This window comes from Marmota flaviventris, chromosome 4 (assembly GCF_047511675.1).
Source record: "Marmota flaviventris isolate mMarFla1 chromosome 4, mMarFla1.hap1, whole genome shotgun sequence".
Classification (NCBI taxonomy): Eukaryota; Metazoa; Chordata; class Mammalia; order Rodentia; family Sciuridae; genus Marmota; species Marmota flaviventris.
The window spans coordinates 18,224,226-18,243,158 of NC_092501.1; positions in this window are offsets into that span (position 1 = coordinate 18,224,226).

The window sequence follows — 18,933 nt, forward strand, 5'->3', positions numbered from 1 at the left end:
ACGAAGCTGGAGTACTCCCACTAACAAATATCTTCATTAAAAAACAGAGTCATACTGGTGCAAAGACAGAACCAAAAGTCCAGACTCAGAGTCACATACATACATATGGTCATATGACTTAAGACAAAGGTATCAATGTCTGTATGCCCAGTATGATTTCATTTATCAAAATCACAAGAACAGGGAAAAATAATCTTTGATGTTGATAGAAGTTAGAGTAATGATTACTTCTTGGGGCACAAGGGAACCATCTGCATGATGGAAACATTCTATGTCTCTTTGGGATTATATTTATGTGGGTCTACACATATTTTAAAACTCACATGTTGTATGTTTGGAGTTTCCATGCTTACTGTGCATGCATTTTTCTACATTAAATTAAAAGAATGTAAACCAGAGTCTGCCTTCATGTTTTGATGTTTTACTGTTGACCGCTTTTAAGTCTCTTGCCTCTCTCTTTCACTTCTGCTCCACCTTGGTCAACTGAGGATAAGGCCTGGGGACTTCCTACCTTCATGCTGATGGGGAATTTAAGTCATATAGCCCCTGCCCAGGCCTGGGACAATCCACTGCAGCTCCAGCCACTAACCACTAGAAAAAATGTAAGACAGTCTCCTTCCTCCATTCTCTCAAGTAATTTGGGACTCATCTTGGAGCTTCCCTGCTATTCCCAGAAAGTCTCTGTAGGTGAGTGGTAATCCTATGAGTTATCTGCTTACCGTGTGTCCCATGCCATCAGTCTCAACATGGAGCCAACCTTTCACTGGGAGTCCACCCTTCACCTGCAAATGCCACAACAGAAAGTGCTTTTACCTTTTTTTTTTCTGTTTTATTTTCTCCTGCATCCTCAGTACTTAAGCAGTGCCTTGCACAAAACAGTTAATAAATATGTATTGACTAAATAGCTATTTGGTAAGTTCAGGGTCATAACAGATCATTTGGATTGGTAGAAGGAGAGATGGGAGAAGATATAGGTAGAAATCTCAGTGTATATACCTGAACCAACAAATAAAGATCCCCTAAATCAAGCCAGTGCCATGGGAGGTGTCGAGAACTGAGGAACTACATTCAAGGTGAAATAAATCCACTTAGGGTTATAAAAAAAAGAACTCACATGGTCCATGAATAAAAATAAACGCAAATTCTAGGGTAATGATATCAGGAATTTCATTTCTCATTACATGAACTGCAGGCAAGCAGGTCGCTATGGAACTACTCCACCCTTCAGTGAGCACCATGTGGCACTTGCTTGAAAACATATAAAGCCCAAAACCCAAATCCCTGCAGTTCTGTGGCCGCTGACACTGCCTCTCCATAGGGTGTTTTCATCTCAATCAGCTTAGTGATGTTAAAAGGGACACTAGAACCCCAGGGGTAGAGGTTTGGTCAGGAGTGTGGCCAACAAAGCTGAACGGATGGATAACTTGTCGGAACTGGGAGGCTCCCCTGGGCTTCCCATTGAAGCCGAGTCAAAGTGACAAAGCTTCTCTATAGAAAAATCTTCCCTACCAGGCACCAGGACCCAGCAGCCCAGCCTTCCCCTTTAGCCTGCACTTCCTCACCTATCAATGGCCCACACCCCTCCATAACAAGCAGTATCTCTAATTTCTAAGGTAAGTCTAACCTGCTGGTGCAGAGCCTGGGGAATGTCCAGGGCCCCTGGGATCTAGCTAGTCGTGGGCAGCAGGGAGGTCCAGGTCTCCAGGCAAGTGTTTTTGTTTTTTTCCTTTTGCTTCGTCTTTGTCTCCAGTTAAGTGGCTGGATCTTTGTCTTTCCATGGTGAGGTGGGATGGGGATGTCCCCTGAATGGGGTCAAGCGACAGGACATATATAGCTTTATTTGATCCATAATTTGACCAAGTATATAAATATAGACTCTTTTAATAGGCAAGAAAGTAGGGCAAGAATCTTTAGAACTCTAAGAAGGAAGGGGTCCTACTTTTTCTTTTTTAATATCCTGGTCCCCATCTCAATCTGAGAGAAAAACCAGAACTACACTGGAACAATGGAGGATCATGCAGGCAGAAGGCCACTCAGAATGCAAGTCACTCCTCCCTCAGTGATAAATTTTAACTCTTTTGTCTTCTAGGGTGAGACAAAAATCTACAGATGCTACCTTTGAATATAAATATAATGCAAGGCTTAACAGAAGGAATTATACAAATTAACACTGGCTCCACAAAAGTTTGCTTTCTAGAAGTAAAACAAAAGCATTTCCTAGGATCCTGCTAATGAATAGCCACTAAAGAAAGCTCAAATGCTGTGAGAGCTACTTTTAGAATGGGGCTTCTGGGATAAAAGATAATCAGCAGTACTGGAGCTTTTGGGAAGGAATTGCAATGATCTGAGCTAATGTTTTCTCCGTTAATTCTTAATTGTCCCATCAGAAAACAAGGACTGGATATTAATAACTAGCATTTACTAAGCACCCAGGTACCTCAGTCACTGTCTTAAGTGTTTTCCTCCCAACCATCCTGTGATCCAGAAACAGAAGCACAGAGAAGTTAACTGAGTCAGCTAGTAAGACATGAAGCTGAGATTTGAACATGGGCTCCATCCTCCTCCCCACTACTGCATGTCACAGAATCTTGCTTGGCCCTACGGCATATGCCCAAACCACGTCTCATACACATGCCAAGTTGCAGTTGACCTGAGGGCAGAAGTGAACCTGAGCTGGGGCTTCTGATGCTCAGTGTGAAAAACATCCTCTGACCTATTAGCAAGATGCCCATGGAGGATGCAGGTTGAGATGGAGGTCGCTTAGCTTACCTGCCAAGAACGGGCCATCGCTGACCTAATTCAATCCCACTCTTTACAAAATGGAGGCCCAAAGAGGAAAAGTAAACTGCTTCAAGGCCACATGAGTAGGAAGTAGCCAAGCCCAAACAGTGCTCAGATTTTCTCCATTCTCACTACATGTCCCGGGGAACCTTGCTGCCTTCTGCTTGTAAGGAAACGGACTGAACTCCCCAAGGCCAGTTTGACGGTGTTGTTGGGAACAACCTCTGGGCTGACACTCACAAGTCATCTTTGAAAGCCATAAAGCCTGATTTCCTAGCAGGGGATACTAAAGATCAGTAGCAGCATCTCTAAGCCATTCCTTACCTATGAGCTTTCTCTTTTGTGAAAGGTTAATTTTCAAGAGAATTATATAGTCAGAACATTCCTTCCAGCAAAACTTTCCAGGCCTTCATCAACCACAAAGATCTCTGCTGATTATTCTTACCAAGGCACCACTTTATGGTCATGTGAACATTTAATGCCTACTTAGCATTGGCTGTTTAGTGGCCAAAAGTACTTAATGCAACTTCCCAAGATATCTAAAATTACCCGCAGGGAACAGTTTTAACACTAGGAAAATCTCTGTCACTCAGGCAACTTTCGAGCAATTTGAGTAAGAAGATCCATCAACTCTTCAGGGTACCCTGTCATTTTTGGTAATTTGCCATTTGGGGCAGCAGCTAGCACTTGAATGCACCCAAAAATGAGTCTAATTTTGTTTTGTGCTCCATTTCTCACTCCATCATCTATTACAAGTCCAATTTTGCAAAAAGGATCCTCTTCATGCAAGCATCACTGAGAACAGACAGGCACAAAGAAGAGGGGGACAGATGTACATTGGGACAGGAGTCATGTGTGGAGCTTCATGTCAGCAGAAATAAACAGTAATTGTGACACCAAAATTAGTCATTTGGAAGGGTATCCAAGGAATATTCAATGAATTCAAGACTTTCACAGATGTTCTGCTCACATAAAACTCTTCTTCGTTCATAAATTTAGCTTGAATTTGTTATCAATATTAAAAGATTCTTATCTGGTTTTTCTTTTTTCTCAAGACAGACTTGGAAACTCCATAAAGGTCAGGGTTGTGCCTGACATCCAAGAGTTGTATACAGTAGGGATTCTCTAGTGACTTGCTGGACATAAATCAGCACCAACTGTGTGCTAGGTATGGAACTAAGTGTTTGCCCACACTATCTTATCAACAGGGTCTACTCTGTAAGCAGTTCTGAGTATTCCATTCATCGTACAGGGAGTCAAGGAAGTTAACAGGTCCCAGATGAAACAGCTTGCCAGTGGTCATGTCAGGACACCAGATGTGCCCTCTCTGGTGCGAGAACCTCATAAGTCTCACACTGTGTTTCTGAGTTTGATAAAATCAGATATTCCAGCCATTGAATATTTGGAGAACATTGCATGTGAACTGAGTTCAATAAGACACTAAGGCCCAACGTGACGTGGCCAGTGTACAATGTGCTTTTAGCTCTGACCTTTGAAACCTGCTTTACAATGGATTATGTGCTCTTGAAATGCCACTTCTGATCAGTTATTTATGTGTCACATGAAGGATCGTGCCTCTCACATTACTCTGTACTTTTGGATTGTTTGCTCTTCAGTTTGCAAACTGGAGAACAGATAAGTGGGAGGGGAAAAGGAAATAGGAGACAAGACTGAAGATAAAGGTTCTTAGCATCACTACAATACTCCCACCCTGTAACCACCAGCCATGCCCTGTATTAGTATCTGGAGAAAAACACTCAGCTTTCCCTGCTAGTTCTCTCATCATTAAAATGAAGGCTACAAGGAGAAAAATACTGAGGAAATCTTTCTTTTGAAAGTTTGTTCCCTGGGCAACATCAGCTCACCTTCTACCCTTTGATCTATCTATAAATCCTTAGAGCAATCTGCTTCCAACATCGGAACGCAGCCTCATCCTATCAAGGGCACATGAAAGCCTCCCTGAATAATAACTGGAGATAAGAGAAGGACTCCTCGGTTCTTCTTCCAGCTTTTGTCTCTCTCATCAGAGAATAGCACAGGCTCTGCCAAGACAGACAATCAAAAAGGCACTATCAATGGGCCAAGAAAGTTGCCGCTTTGGAAAGAGAGATTTTCCTAAAGGCGGAGCGCTCCCCTCTTCCTATACTTGTTCACCTTCTGCTGTTACCATATGATCAGGCCAGGGAACAGCCAGTAACTGCTCAGAGCCTTTAATCCCTAGGGAGGCAGCTGGATTTTCTCTATTTTGTCAGAGATCATCAGACTAACTGATTATAAGGATAGTTGTCCTGGTTAGAGACATGAGGAAAGGCCATGTATTTCCCAATCAGATTCAGGTTTGGTCAATCAGTGAATATAGGGACAGGGGAGTATGCTGTCAATTCCTCAGTTGTCAATAACAAGATATTTATGGTCTTCCAATTAATACGGTCCATGAATATTTGCTCTGGTATTAGAGCCAAAAATTAAGGCCCTATGATCAACTTCATAACAATGCCATGTCCTGGAGATGCTAGTGAGTGGTCTAAATCCTGAGAAAGAGGTTGACAACCCTTTGCCAGGAACGGTGGAAGAGCAAGTTTTGTCTCCAGAGAACTTGGACATGGCCTCTGCCCATGTTTTTTTAAGGGAGGAAAAAAAAAAACAGTAAAATCCTTGCCTTATAAGTTTGAATTCCCAACTCTTTAATTTCCACCATTGGCATAAATGTATAAATAGCATTCCTTAGTCAAGCTAAAGAAGATCACAGCAGGAAGCTCAAGAGTCTTTCCTGAAGTTCTCAGTCAGCTCTTAGCTGTTGGGTGCTTGTGGCTAAGACAAGATTTCACAATGTGGCTGGAAATGAGTACGCCTTAAAGGTGATAATGAATATTTATCCAAGCAGGTGATGTTGAGTCTCACACCTGCAACATGCTCTAAAAAATTACTCAAGCTCCCAAGACACTCATAAACACAGTACTCAATGCTACCCAGCGCCATCCAGGACCAATTTTAATGTGGTGCACCAAATCAGCTTCACCACTTTCTGGAACTACTTCCCTTATAAATCCTCTAACCCTGCCCTGATCAAGCCAGGAATCTGTCACAAAACCCCTGTCTGGAAGAGATTCTCAAATATTGTTTATCACTCAAATTAATCACACAGCTGACTACAGATATAATTTCAGGAGTGCCAACCTCTGTTTGGTAATTCCTTAACTTGCCACAAGTAAGCAAAGAGTTTGAAAAAGTATTACTTGAAGATGCATTAAAGCATCTGTTCAAGGTGAGACTCCTTATCTTCATAACCACAGAGAGAGGGATTCTGGTGACTTAGGATCCTATAAAATCTGATTTTAGATTTGCCCCATTTACAGAGGGCCAGGGTTTCCCCTGCTCATGTATCTCTGAGCAGGGTCTGACTAGGTCTCTGATCTTTGTCTTAAAATAGTCAGATCTCTTTCAAGCTCTCTTACCAAAATTGAGGGAAATCAGCACATATGACTCCATTTTTCCAAATCTCCCTTTCTCTTTTTCTTTCTGCATAATATCTACATGATTATAGAGAGAAAATCTAGAAACCTCTGGCTTTGGAGCTTACTTCTTGCCTTCTGTCTTGCTCTGCTAAAACAATTCCAAGAAAAATTCACCTTTCAACTCTTAGCTGGAAATCAGCAACCGAATGTCATTGGAGGATATCAAATGCTGGTGTTTGGCAAAACCCTTTGCACATCCGGTCAATTTGTTTTGTGTTGGGAGGACATTTAATCAATATCTGTCTGATTCACTTACACATGTATCATCCTAAAGTCATTCTGAAAGAACCATTTCACTCCCAGGAAACCTTTATACATCTGTTCCTAGAGATATATAAAAGGCATCATAAATCTTCTTGTACCAAGACAATGACCATTCAAATTCCCTACATATCAAAAGCTTTGGGAAATGCAAAAATCAGGAGTGCTGTAAACATCCAGCATCATAGAGTCTCCCATCCTCTGGAGTGCATAATGACCCATCGTTTGATTTTTTTCTTTTTTAAATAGAGCCCAGGGAAGCTACTACAAGGAGAAAATAGAGAAGTAATCGATTTCTCATCAAACAGCTTTCCAAATCCCCTACATATGAAGTGTTCCTTCTCATGGCCAAGAAGGAACCAGCTCAGACTATAGACAGACAGGAATAATCTCATTTCATCCTCTAAGGCAATCTTATCTTCCAAACTATATAATGCAGGCACAACATTTGGGCCCCATGTTGATCTACAAATGCATCTCTGTCATTAAAAAAAAATAAATAACCTCCTTAAGCACCATGTTTAAAATGAAAAGTATTAAAATCTAGAACAAAAAAAGACCCTTAGATGCCATTCAGTTCACTTTTATTCATCATTAACATTCAACAATGCACTCAAATTCCTTATAAAATGACAGAAATATTCATTAACATATTTCAGCCAATCAGGCACTGTAGGACCGCTCGCCCCTATCATCTCATCTGATCCTCACATCCATCTTATAAAAAATATGCAATCATCAGCCTATTTTAGAGAGAAGGGAACTCTGTAATCTTACTGCTCCTAAGTGACACAGTATTCTACCTCTACGGACAATGGGAACATAAACATCTCAGAAACTTCAAACAATACAAAATAATAAAACAACCTACTAATTCACCCTATTGCAATATTTTGAGCATTTGACTTTTTTCTTTTCTGAAGCTCTCATCATCTGTACAGTAATAATGAATGTTTCCTGTTTTAAATTAACATTGTATCAAACATTTTCCATGTTACTATAGAAACCTCATGATAGTCATTTTTCTTTATTTGCTGCATAGCATTTTACTGTGTGGATAGACCATAATTTATTTAAGTATCATCCATCTGACTTAGCAGTTAAGTTGTTTTTGTGTTTCATCTAATAGTCAAAGGATCGTTGAATATATATATATATATATATATATATAGAGAGAGAGAGAGAGAGAGAGAGAGAGAGAGAGAGAGAGAGAGATGCTTTCTTAGAATCTACCTACTCAAAATTGGCACACAGAAATGGAGCCACTGGGTCAAGGAGTATCGATCTTTTATAGCTCTTGCTAATCTATTATATTACTTTCCAAAATTGTATATTAGTATCTATTTGATATTGTCTTTTCTATGACATTCTCATTAGCATTAGGCATTATCTTTAATGTGTTCTAACAAGTAAAAGCAAAAGTAGTGGTTCAGTAATGTGTACAACTGCAATTCTCTGACTACTAATGAGATCAAAACTTTTTCCACATTTAAAATTTTTATGAATTTCAACAGTTCTAAAAAATAGTCTTTCCAAGTTTAATTTTGGTATATTTCTGTGAGGAAACAAATACTGAGGTACAACTAGTGCTAAAGACTGGCTCTATAATCAATATATCCACTCAGCCTATGTTAGATAAATAAATAAATGAAGAAATAAGAAAGTATCCAACTTTTCTTCCACTAATCTTATTGCCTTCCCTATACCCCTCTGGTTTTTCCTAAATTCTGATGTTTTTTTCTAAGTCAATCATAGGAAAGTAAATTAATATCTTATTTCAGAGAAACAGTGCATCTGACATTTTAAAAACCAGTAGAATGATCAAAATAGACCAGACTGGGTCTGGTTCTAACTCTGTCGATGTGGAGCTGCATGACCTCAGGCAAGGCGTGCTCCACAGTTTCCTCATGTTTGGGAAACAAGGGCTGGAGTAAACGCTTTCTCTTTCCCACTTCTCATGATTGCAATTAGAACACAGTAAGCCACATCAGGCATCAAATCAGGTTGTAATTCCCCCGTACCTGAAGGACCCAAAGCCATGCCACAAAACACTGAGACATAAAAACACGTTGTGAAGCCCCAGAACACTTTCTGCCAGGTCAGTGTGGTGAACTCGAGTGCATCTGGCAATGACCATACGAAAGGCAAGGTTCTTCACATGTCAGGTCCCAGCTTCACTGCTCCCCATGGCTTTTCAGAGTCAGTGATGCATTGATTCCCTTTTGTCTAAAAGGAAAAAAAGAAAATAGGACCTGGCAGTGAAGAGCTTAGACTAGGGTCACACAGCCTGGGTTTGAATCCTTCCTTCATATTTTCCCAGCTCCAAGGCCCTGGGCAAGTTACCATCCTGCCTGAGCCTCTCTTCAGGCTCCCCAAGTCCCAGACATCTGCAACTTTGGAAGAAAACTTATCTCCTTCAGAGAACATTGTTGTGGATTCAAGGATGTGGTGTATAAAGTTCTTACCACATGCCAACCACTGTGCAGTAGGCTCAATGAAGATTAGCAATAACATCACCTTCATCATCAAATTCATTAAAACACAAGAAGACATTTCTCAGAATCACAAAAGGGAAAGCCACAGGTGATTCAAAGGAGACTCAAATGCCATACTCACCCCCAAACCTCTGGGCCAACATAAAAGTGACTTGTTTTCCCCTTTCAGAGGACTCTCTTTGAAGAGCCCAGAACCTTTGCAGATGTCACTCCCTGGGACACATTTTCTGGGCTGAGCTAGCTGCCCTCTTTTCATACACCAAACACCCCGTGGTGCTAATCGAAAATTAATCCATGTGGCCCTTAGTACTTAAACTAGGCCCAGAGTCCTGGACCCAGTCTTGGCTTATTATCCCAGACTCCAATCAGCTCCTTAAACTGTTATTTCCCTGATCTATCTACTTAAGACTCCATGAAGTGGTTGAAGGTGTTTTCAGAGGAAACTGCTACAGGCTGATTCTGAAAACCCTCAGCATAATTAAACACCAGAGATTCACTGAGAACCAGAGGGACTTTGGGTCACAAATTGCCACAGGGAGTGTTTGCATGATATTTCGCAGAATATTCATTTCTTTTCTGCAGAGGCAGAGGGATCCCTTTGTCAGTCAACACATGTGCCTGCATCTCTTGGCCGAATTATTTCTTTGGCTAATTGGGAGACAGAGAATTGGAGAGAAGCTTGAAGGTGCGTGCTGATGAATGATCAGCTACAGAGAACAGAAGGCCTTCCTCTCAGCTCAGCGTCGAGGGCAAAGAAGGATACTAGCAGGAAAAGTCCCCTTCCGTGTCATGATGACAGATGGCTGCACAGGGATTGGGCTGCCAGGGTTTTGTTGTTGTTTGTTTAGGTTTGGTTTAATTTGGTTTAGATTGATAGAGCTTAGATTGACGTTTGGTTTTTTTTTGTTTTTTGGTGTTTTTTTTTTTTTGTATATGTGTGTGTGTGTGTGTGTGTGCAAGTAAAGTGTCTACTTCAATTACTCTCCTACCCACCCGCCTTGCTCAGAACACACATTTTGAGCACCAACATTTGGGCTCTTTGTCAAACATTCACATATGTTAATTCTCAACTTCTTTTTCCATTGTGCTAAACGTAATCACAACACCTACCTTACAAGGTTGTGGTGAAGTTAAAGTCATTTGCCAAGGATACGAAATAGTAGAGACAGGGCCAGGATATCTGGCTTCCTCTTTCAACCACATGAGGGTGGCGGCCCATGGAGGAATAGAGGAGCAAGGACAGTTTCTTAGACTCACACGTAGAAGCCACAGGATTTACATAGCTAAGTGGGGTTGAGCAGGAGGTTTTTCAGAGCCACTCACAGAGACTGGAGGTAAGATAAGAGTGAGAAAATGCACGAGAAGTCTCAAAGATGAGAGGCGAGCCCCCGGCCATTTTTGGATAGTTCACAGAGGTCAGCACAGAGTCTAGGCACATGGTTCATGTGTCAGATCAGACGGATGGACAATTGGCTACCTAAAACCCTGTCTTGATAAGGTTCTGGAGCTTCTAGTTGGCTCAATGGAGAAGAGTCCTATGTGTGACATGGGGAAAAAGGATGAGAGGTTAGAAAAAAGCATGCCAGGTATGTGCCACCTGTAGCATCCCTTTGCTATGTGAGGGTCCTAAAAAGCCCTTGAGATACTAGAAAGAGAGCTGAAAGAGGCCAGTTCCCCACCTTCTCTATTCACCAAGGCGACTCTTCTGCCAAACACTCGTCTACTATTTAGCACATAGTTCACAGGCTTTATCCCTTTTATCAGAAAACCTCTTTGGCTTTTCTGGAAAGTACTTCAGGAATTTCACATAGATCAGTCCAGCAGAACTTCTAGAAAGTTATTTGAAAAATTGAGAACCACCTGGGGAAGAAGATTTTTTTTTCCAAATGGGACACACATACCTATGACTTAATTTTTATAGCCTACTGTTGATTTTTTTTTTTTTTTGACCACAGGAACTCAGAGAGATTGGGCCACAGAAGCCAAATCAGAGGGACTGTGTTACCCTGTCACACTGTCAACGTGATGCTTGCATTCACTCACTCATTCAACAAAAGTCCATTGAACCCTGTGTTTGCCAAGTAGGGATCGAGGAACTGAGGACAGAAGGATGGATACTGATAGCCCCTTTTTTTGAGGAGTTCATGTCTTGTGACAAAGCAGTTAGAAAGCAGCAAGCTAATTCAATAAAAAATGCTCTGGTGGAATCCACTCAGTGGGTCCAAGTGAATAGTGAGAAGAATGCACAAAGGAGGAGATGGTAAGAGTCTTGGAGCCACAACTTCAAAGACCACGGGAATTTTCCAGATGAGGAGGAAGGATGAACATTCCAAGAGGAAAAAGCAGCGTGTAGACAGGCATGGAGGATGAAAGAACAGGGTGAGGAAGAGATTATTTGACTTCAAGGCATAACTCTGAGGAAAGATTGTGGAAGGGAATCGAGGTGGACTAGCTCACGATGGGTCCATACAAATAGGTTGAAGCTCTCTTGATCAAAGTTCTGAAAAGTTCTGCACTGTATACCAAATAATTTCCATTTTAATCTTTTAAAAGTGAGAAATAAAATTTATTAGTATTCCTTTCAGGAGTGTGTGTGTGTGTGTGTGTATATATATATATATATATATATATATATATATATATATATATAGAGAGAGAGAGAGAGAGAGAGAGAGAGAGAGAGAGAGAGATTTCAGAAATTCTTTGGCAAACTGCTTTTAGTTGAAGCAGAGATCCCCAAAGCTCAGGAGTAGAGAGCATTGGATTCTGGAAAATGGAGAATGGAGGGGCCTTTGCACTAGGGAAGGAAGAAGAAAGAGAAAATGCCAGTATAGATGGCCAGCTATTCCATGTGACCCCTCCCTGTGGTGCAGTAGTCAAGGCTCTAAAAAGTAAAATAAAAAGAGAGCTAGATAGATAAATTCTTACATCAGAGCAAATTCTTTGGAGAAGGAATTGAGTTTCATGTTCTGGCAATAGAAGTTGGAAAAGGAATAGCCCCAAAATGGAGACAGAGCAAAGCCTGGGAAAGCAGGAAGGTGTTAGATCCCCCACGAGCACACGGAATTTCACAAGCTCCAGAAGTGGCAAAAAGGTCTCCGCTGACATCTGAGTTATAGCCCCTCTGCTCTGAAGCATGGAAAATACAAGAAAGACAGAAGCAGAACATTAATTCTGCAGCAATCCTGCTTCTGTCTGAACCCTCATAAAAGGTCAGCTGCTGTAATGGGCAAATGTCTGTGGCACTGGGACCAGCATCGACAAGTGTCTGACCCAACTGAGTGACCAGTGACACTGTGGACATAATGGTGAATGTGGCGATGTCAGATGTCACAAACAGTGAGCCTGAAGGCAGTGTCAGTAAAGATGTGTATCTGAGCCCACAAATAAGGCATTGTGACATGGAGATACATGCCAAGCGTCTGCAGACAGAGCCCCACTAGACTCCAGCCCCAGAGAGGACTGCTCTGTCCTAAAGAACAGGGTTGATAAGACCAGCCCCCTTCACCAGTGTTAGCAATAAGAACAAGCTCATTAAGAAGCAATGAAACAAACAACCACAAAGGTTGTTATGATTAAAAGGTCTGCTGAGTTCTTGGTTGGCACCGGTACACGCCAAGAAGCAGGCAGGATCAGGATCGAGAGGTAATGAGGACTTTTAAAGCCCTTTGTAAATTGCCTCTGATCAAAATACTTTATCTTAATCACCCCCATTGCAGATTTGGAAACCTGGAAAGACAAGAGTGCTCTTTAAAGTTTTGAAAAAAATGAAAGCCATAAGGAGGAAGTGCTTAGTGGAAATTGTGTTTTGCCTAAAGCTCTAAGTCATAGTTGACCTTTGCTTTCTAGAATGTCTATGGGGTGTTCTGTTTGGTCCTTCAATCCAGAAGGTGTGTATTTTCCATTTTCTCCTTTTTCTCTTTGCTTTTGCATCATTTCAATAGCCATGACTCTCCTCCTCTCTAAGCTGATCCAAGACAAGGGCCCATCTGGTTCATTGTTGCATCTTGAGGGCTCCGCCTGTGTCAGGCACCCATCTGACCAGTTATCATCTTTCTGTTCTCACATGTTCATTCTGGTACCCTGCTTTCCAACCCCTCCCCACTTCCTGCTTAGGCATGGCAGCTGTCTTCACTTTGATTCACTGCTGAGTCCCCCCACCCCCTTATATCCCTTTACCTTCCGGCACCCTCACAGGGATGCCAGACTCACCCTCTTATGTACCATTCTGTGCTCAGCAACTTCAGGTGGCCTCCTATAAGAAACCCTGTGGGAGAATATTGAAGGAGAGAATTTCTTCCTACATAATTCTCTGTTTTATGGGATGAACATCCTTATAAGGTGCTTGGGATTAAGCCATGAAGTCCTCCAAGGAACATACTTGATGCAAAAATAGACAATCCCTTTTCACATTGGATTTGCTGGGCAAGTTGTGATCACAGTGAGCTCTGATTGTTGGGGCTGTAGCTTGGATTTGCAGAGGCTAGCAGAAGAAGGAAAACAAAGAAGATAAAAGGGTTGCTGGGAACAGGAATTACAGTGCAGAGAAACTCTAAAGGGAATTTTAGTAAGATTCTGCTCTGTGGTAGACAGCACAATTCCTCTTCCAAGTTCCCCAAAAAGTTCTTGTTAAAATCCTCAATTTTTTCATCATGTATTTTTGGAATTAGCACTCTAGAGAAAGAGACCTGCTTCAATGCAAGAATGGGCAAAGAAGGGAAGAGACCAAGGGAGGGTTGATATTATACACACTATAGGGATATCACTGAGGTAAAGCCCAACCCTCTGGTCTAGAGCAGTGATGAAAGTCATTGACAGCAATTTGTTCATGAACTGTGGGCAAGGCCCTGTGCCCTCATGACAGGAAGCCTCAAGATGACATCATAGCTACTGAGCCTCCCCTGGGTCTGCCACCCATTGGTCCATCCAAACAAACTCTATCAACCCAATCCTCCACTCCCCCTCCTTACCTGTTTCCTCTTACCCTTCTCTTTGCTTTAGGACCAGATTTCTTCCTTTCCCCTCAGATCAGAGGCCTCTTTGTGCTGTCTCTGTGGGTGGGGCTTGTATTAGAGAAGTTCCTTTGATCATGCACTTTGTACTGACCACCCCTCTGGCTCCCCCACTCAGGACACATCCAGGATTGCCCTTGCTATATAATCCATCATGCACTAACCTCAATTTATTCCAAGTGAAGCCTCAGCCCCTGATCCTGAAACCCTAGTCCTCCACTCACTAGCAAGGGGAGTGGCAAATCCTCAACAATCCCGCCCCCAAACCGTACCTCCTCATTCTCTTTATCACATGGCGGCACTCCAGCCATGCACTTTTCTTCTGATAAATCACAGTCCTCCCCAATTCCAAGCCTTTGCTCTATCTGTTCTATCTCACCGGCTAAAACACCCCCTTTCCTCCCCTTTATCTATCAAAATCCTATTTGTCCTCCACAGTGCAGCTTAATCCTGACCTCCATCACAAATCATTTCACAGGCCTACACACTCAGCCGACTGGTACTGACTTCCTAGGAAACGCATCCAAAACATGTCGCTTTCTATTAAAAAGGCAATGGCTTTTAGACTTAGCACTGAAAACACCAGTCTATAGCAAGCATTGCTTCTTTCTTGAGCAACTCGCTATGCCAGGAGATAGGAAACACACCCATACAGGAGACATTTTATATATACAAAAGGAAAATGGTTTAAATAGCCACAGATAGAGAATTGTGTTGAGCTTCGATGTGTTTACTGGGAAGAAGTAATCTTACTCAGAGATACTGGGAGATGGAAACAAAGGTAGGCAGATGTCTTCTAATTTTCAACCAGTGTCTTGTATTGAAGAACTTCTCAAAGAACTATCAGTTCTCTAAACGTATAGGATATAAACCAAAAAAATAATAATAATTCAGATTTAAAACTACAAAACAATATTGAAAAAAGTGACCAATTTGTTTGATCTTTATCTTCCTCTTTAACTTGAGGTCATCACTGAGCTCATCCAAGACCTAAAAATAATCCTAAATGCCAAGCATTCAATGATTCATTCATCCACTTATTCAGTTATCCAATTATTTATTGAATGTCTACCCTGTTCTGTGCACTATGAAAGACAGTAGCAATGTATTGGTAAACAAAATAGATGTGTGCCCCATGTTCATGGAACTTAAAGATTTACTGGAGGCCACAGACATATTTTGTATTGGTTTCCTCCTGCCTAAAATCTATTTTCCCCCTAATAACTATACCTCCCCCCTTATTCTTAGTCCCTGTGGTTTGGGGAAGTTCCCAATCTCAGATTCTACAAGTAGGTGGGGAGCCCAGGATTGGGCTTCAAAGCTGGCCACCATGATTGGTCTGGTTCAAGTTGTGTACTTGGTTCAAGTAAGGATCTTTGATTCAAGAATACCCAGCTCTCTTCCCTGTACTAATGGGTTAATCAATTCTTCTCTTCTGCCATATTCTCAGTTCACCTAAAGGCAATAACACAACTCAACACTCTCCTAAGTCATAAAGTTTATCATTTCAAGTGACCAGCAAAATGGACATCTAGTTGTCCTCATGGCTGACTTGTAATTTCCAGTTTAAGACTCCTCAAGCAGTTGGTGCTAAGCAAATAGATACTTTTTTTTAGGAACTTAAAGAAAAAGAATAGAAGTGAGAAACCCTGGCCTCTTCCATATATAGCCATTGGCAAACAAAGCACAGTTCTTCAGCACATGGGCAGCCTTTAAAAACCACCGACATCTGGATAGGTGTTATTAGGGCAGCCCAGAAGCATATGGGGGCTTAATTTATATCTATCCTAGATTTCTTGTAGATCAAGGATAGATGGATGGTTCTTTCCTACCTATACACCACTACATTTCATTCTCATGTGCGCTCTCTCTCTCACACACACACACACACACACACACAATAACCTTTGCTTCTCAGACTAGAGGTTGTTCAGTTGCTTGCCTCAAAGCAAGGAAACTCTGTGAAAAGCAACCAAAACTAACATGAAGTCAAAAAGTCATCTCTGGGCCCCTGAGGAAAGAGCCCTCCATGGCAGATGGTTTAAACTCTCATGCTAAAGACAGGTGTCTCTTTTCTCATTGATAATTTAGAGAATAGAGCTCGGCACAGTGTTAGGTCTCTGCAACTCAGGGACACATATTCTACTGAGATGTGGCCTCCTTTTTCTTCTTATAAGGACTACGATAAGGCTGAATTCAGTCATAGCGCAGATGTTCAAGGTGCAAACTCAGCATCAGTTGAGAATGACTATGTATTTCTCAGTTCCAGGAATTTTTTTCCAGATGACACCAGGTTCCCATATGGCCCTCCTCCCTGATAGGCACTGGGTGCCCAGAGTGCATCAGATTGATCTTCTCAGGGGAGAGCAAATACAGGCTGCTTTCAGCAGAAAATTCCTCTTCCTCTTAATCATTTGATTCCTGGCCAATCAGACGACAATTATTGTACATTAACCTGCATGTTTCCAACACAGGATTACTCACCCCAGAGAAGCAAAGACAAACACCTCATCAGCACAGGTGGCAAGAGGAATTTAGCCAATGCCAGAGGCCACCATCACTTGAGTCTATTTCCAAACAGTGACAGCAACTCCAAAGAAATCTGCTTTTACTTTCTTCACACAGGCTCCTGATGAGAAGACCTGGGACCAAACCCGATTCTACTTTAACTCTTGCACTGTGGGCCAGGTGCCTAATTGTTTGAGCTTCAGAATCTTTCTATGTAGAATGGGGTTGAAAGCACTTGCCTCAAGGGGGGGTCATGGGACTTAAATGACACAAACAGAGAATCTTAGTCTTTCCCCTCCACCTGTCTTCCCACTAGAGAAAACTGGCAGGTTCCCCTGACCCTAAGGCATTCTTAGCAGTGGAATCTGCCTGTATTTCCCTTTAGTCCTGGTACCCAAATCTTTTTTGGGAGGTGGGGTAACTGGGGATTGAACTCTGGGGCACTTGACCACTGAGCCACATCCCCAGCCCTATTTTTTATTTTATTTAGAGACAGGGTCTCACCTAGTTGCTTAGTGCCTCACTTTTGCTGAGGCTGGCTTTGAACTCATGATTCTCCTGCCTCAATCTCCCAAGCCACCGAGATTATAGGCCTGTACCACCCTGGCACCTAAATATTAAGGTGACAGCCCTGAGGTTTACTTTATTTGGGGCACATCTGCTTAAAGTGCCCCCCAAAGCCTTTGAAATAGCAAGACAAATTGCAATGAACAATAACAGCATCAGAAGTGCCAGTTGACTTAACAATTAGCTTAGGTACACCAACAGCTAGCTGCTCTTCACATAACCAGATGTGAATATTTGCTCACCAAATCCCCCTTCATCAAGCCATTCAGAAACCCTTCTGGTTTCAGGCAGCTTAAGGCTTAGTATGAGCTCCTGGTTCTGATCCAGGCATTGCGTATGGTGATGCAGGTTGGGACCTGCTTAAGTGGGAGCTGAAATCCAGAGCTGGCCTCGCTTGCCAAGCCAAGAGCCCTCAGTCCAGGTTTTGTCTGTTCAGAGGAAGGGGCACTTTTCTCTATCCTGCACCAGAACAATGTATCAAATTGTGGTAACCCTGGTCCTGAACACAAGTTGAACAGAGGGTCAAGGATTATCCCCTCTTTTTGACTCTCATGTCCACTTTCTGCTTTCTTTGGTCCTTCACCAACTGGATTTAAGAGTTCTGAGGTTATTCATTCCATTTTGTATTTAATCTGACTTTTTCCATAAAGAGTGGTGGGCCTGTGGATGCTATTAGTCAGAGGGGTCAGCATTGGGTAGGATGAGCTGAGCAAGGATCCATGGGACATCTGGGTAGCTGTCTGACAGCATGAAGGACCATGAGCACCTTCCAGAAAAAGATTGCTCTTTCACTGCTGCCTTCTAAATCCACAAACCCCATGGGAATATGGTTCTGGCTTTGGCTCAGTTGGCATGAAACTCATACTTCTCACCTGTCCCTGTCAATGTGTCAGTGCCACTATTTCTCCAAGGGTCCTGTTGACCACACCTTAATCAAGAAGCATCTTTTGCTACTGCTTAATTTACAGGGCCTCTGTGACCATGATTCTATATGATTCTACTCAAGTCTGCAGGCAGCCCTTTGCCTGAGCCCAACTAAGGGCAGGAGGGGCTGATCTCATCTCTGTGGTTTGGGGTACGGAGGACTAGCTGCTATGCCAAGCACCCACAGAAAGACTGAAGCAAAGGAGCATGCTGGCTGAGGAGAGACCCAACTTTTCCCTTTTCCTCTTCACAACTGCCCCTGAGCTTTACCAGATTACTAAGAATTAAAACTATACATGCACCAATCAAAGATTTAAAGATGTTCTAGTTTTATTCACTAATTAACATTATTATATTTCTTTTTTGTTTTGGTACCTGGGATTGAACCCAGGGGCACTTAACCACTGAGCCACATCCCCATCCCTTTTTTATTTTCTACTTAGAGACAGGGTCTTGTTGAGTTGCTTAGGGCCTTGCTAAGTTGCTGAGGCTGGCTTTGAATTCATCATCCTTCTGCCTCAGCCTCCTGAGCTGCTGGGATTACAGGTGTGTACCATCACACCTGGCCTTGAACATTGTATTTCTAGCACATTCCCTGGCACATCCCTTCTCTACTTGTTGAAGAATGAATGGATGAATGCTGGGATTATTCTTCCTAAGAACTCTTTCCTAGCTTGCCCTGTATGTAAGACAGGGTTGGAAAAAACCTCTGTTTCTTCTGAAGTCTGTATCTCCCCCTCCAGTCCCCCCAACCTCGAGGTCTGGCAGGATTATGCATGGGGAGGGTTGGGCAAACTAAACCTCAAGCATCTTCTGCCACCCCCCTTGTTTGCACAGCACTGTCGAGCCCTTGGATGGGAAGGGGTCCTG